General features: G+C 28.1%; 1 long non-coding RNA gene across 1 annotated transcript in view; it reads right to left on the bottom strand.

Moving 5' to 3' along the window:
- LOC110270420 overlaps nt 2,370-3,108 on the bottom strand; it is a 1,415-nt gene continuing 676 nt past the window's right edge. The window contains exon 2 of the long non-coding RNA XR_002359925.1: nt 2,370-2,898. This is a non-coding gene — a long non-coding RNA (uncharacterized LOC110270420). The remainder of the gene's footprint in view (nt 2,899-3,108) is intronic.

The following is a 3,108-nucleotide window of genomic DNA, read 5'->3' as shown; positions in this document are numbered from 1 at the left end:
AAATTTATTGTTTTAATTTTTTAGTTAATTATTAATGTTTAAAAATATAAAATAAAATATATTATTAAATTATTAAATTAAAAAAATATATTAAAAACTTAAATTAATAATTAAATAATAATAAATTCTGATATTCTTTAACATTTTTTGTTAAATTACATCCAATTATACATTGGTGGTTGTAACTTTGTAGTCATCATTTCAACATAAAGCAAAAGCTTGGTTACCAATCAGATACCACACTTCTTTATCTTTAGTCTTGTTATTACAAGTAGTGCTCCCACCATATGCTTTTTGACTTTATGTAAAATGATATTTTGTGCTCCAAGTTTACATGTAGCCTAAGAATAAGTGAAATGCTTATATAGGGATGATGATGATGACAATATTGATATTGTGATCATGAGAAAGAAAGAAGAAGAATATGGATATTCAAAACCTTAATATATATCGGTATAGGTGTGAATTGGGGGTATTTACATGTAATAATTTTGCGTACATCTTTTTTATACTTTCTACATTGGTGTTAAAATAATTGATAAACAAAATGAGATCAAATAAAAATATGCAAAAACTTGTATAATATAGTGGTACAAATATCATTTTTCTAATTTTTTAACATGACCCAAGTTCGCCATCCACAAAGAAAAGATGCATGTGATAAGTGATAACTACCAATAATGGGCCACAAATTAAAGCATTATGCACACCGACGAGCCAATCTCCAACCGAAACATACAAATTTTAGTCTAGTAGGTAATTAGGTATATCATTTCAGACAAACATAGAAAGGGAAAAATGCTTCTCTCGCACTACTGTACTTTTATCACATCAATTTATCAGCCGTCCATCTTTGTGATTCTCTATCTCAAGTGGATTTGATATTTTTAGTTTGAGGTTATCCAAATTTATTAGGAACTAATTTGTCTAAATTAAAAATCAATTTTGCTCAGTAATTAATAGAAGTTTAATCAATAATAAATTAACAAATATTTTTAAATTGCATTTTCTATATATTTGTGTATAAATATTTACAGTTTAATTTATTTTTCATGTGTATTTTTAGTTTAATATATATTTTATACTGATAATTGATTTTAGTAGCTGCTTTTTAAGGGGTGAATACAAATCAAATTGGATCAAATATGAACAAAATTTTGATCCGATCCACACTAAAATCTAGGGGTGTTCATGAATCGGATCGCATCCGCAGATCCGTGATAAATATCCGCATCCGAAAATTGCGGATACGATTCGATCTGTAGACTGATCGGATCGCGGATATCTACTTTAATTTGTATCCGCAGATCCACACAAAAATAATTAAAAAAATAAATATATATATGTTTGGTATTATATTTACTTATTTGTATGTTTTAGTTAGTAATTATTATTCATATATTGTATTATTTTATTTTTGTTATTAAGAAAAAATTTAATTAAAAATATTTTAGGAATAAATAGGTTTAAAAGTGTGAAAAAAAATATTTTTATTGAATTTTTTACATAGAAATATAATTAAAAAAAATAAGGTTCAATTATGTGGATATACCGATCCGATTCGCAAATGTGTGGATCGGATCGGATCCGACACTAAAAAATGCGATATCATATTCGATCCGATCCGATGAAAATTGTGCAGATCGAATTGAATTTTTAGTCATATCTGATCCGATTCGATCTGCGTACACCTCTATAAAATTATCGGATATAATATCTAAATTTTCTATATTAAAATTTAGGGGTTTCTTTCTAAAACACTAACTTAACTACTATATATTTTTTTTATTCTTTATTTATTTATAATATGTGAATACATGCATAATATCTGTGATCCAATTTTTTCGAAATGCAGACCGATTTTTATCCTATCTAAGAACAGTACGGAGCGGATTATATCTGTAATTTGCAAATTGAATGATGATAAATGCTACAGATATACATATATTATCCTATTTATGTTGATCACTACTAATTTTAATATATAACTAGCAAAGTTGAAAACTTCTTAAATGAATAAATCTAATAACGGGTTGATTATGTACCTAGCTAACGTTAGTGATTAATAAAGTGAAAAATAAAAGAATGACGTGTCACGTGAAGAAGGGAATTAACTAAAGTTATCAAGTAATTAAAGAAAAATCACTCTAGCTATATATGTCTATACTGTGCGTCACATAAACCCCCAATCAATAAAGTAAATATCATAGTGAAATATCTTGAGGATGCAATAATTAATATACATATGGGTCGGATATATGTGCATGTAATTTCAGTGGGGTTGAACCATGCATGTTGCTTCCGTTTCTTTTCTTGCTTACGTACTCTTCTATCTATTAATTATACTATTTCAGGTCAAATTGCATCCGTAGAAAAAGTAACATTCGATAGTAAGTACTAGCTAGGTGTTACATTTCAGGACAAGAATTATATTGTATGGGAATCTAAGGATTTCAAGCTAGAAGAGAATCATATATTCCTAATAATTACATCTACATGTAAGAAAGTAGGCTTATCAAGTATGAATCATTCAATCAGAGGGCAGACCGCACACATGAACACGTTTCGCCTTCAAATTATGATTGGAATACTTGCACAGTGCGATGCTCATCAAGTCATCATGCTAAACATACACGCATTATATTGCATTATTGCTTTGTTGATGATGGAATGTCTCCTCCGTGTTCGTGGTTGTTACAAGTATGCATCTCATGGATGGATCATGGATGACCCATAAATTTTCTTTAATTTCTTCAAATTAAATTTACAATTAGATAGCTAGCTGCTTCTGCAATAATCCCTTAATATAATAAATCACGTTATTATTGCTGCTACAAATTAAATCCTGTTTGCATGCACGTGTGGTCCGATCCTCCTTCCACTAAACCATGTGGTTTGCTAAAATATTAAGATAACATCATATATATACTGCATACTCATCCTCATAACAAATTAAAAAGGAATGAAGCCAGAAATGTTTCCATAATTTAGTGATTAAGTATTTGAAGTATCAAATTTGGGAAAAATACCTATGATATAGCCCCCAATAATAAAATTTATTATTTTTATTAGTTATCAATTAGTTATCAATATTTATAAGTGTAGGTT

The sequence above is a fragment of the Arachis ipaensis genome, chromosome B03 (genome assembly GCF_000816755.2).
Source record: "Arachis ipaensis cultivar K30076 chromosome B03, Araip1.1, whole genome shotgun sequence".
Classification (NCBI taxonomy): domain Eukaryota; kingdom Viridiplantae; phylum Streptophyta; class Magnoliopsida; order Fabales; family Fabaceae; genus Arachis; species Arachis ipaensis.
The sequence above is the reverse complement of the archived record's forward strand: the minus strand, read 5'-3'. Positions and strand labels throughout refer to the sequence as shown.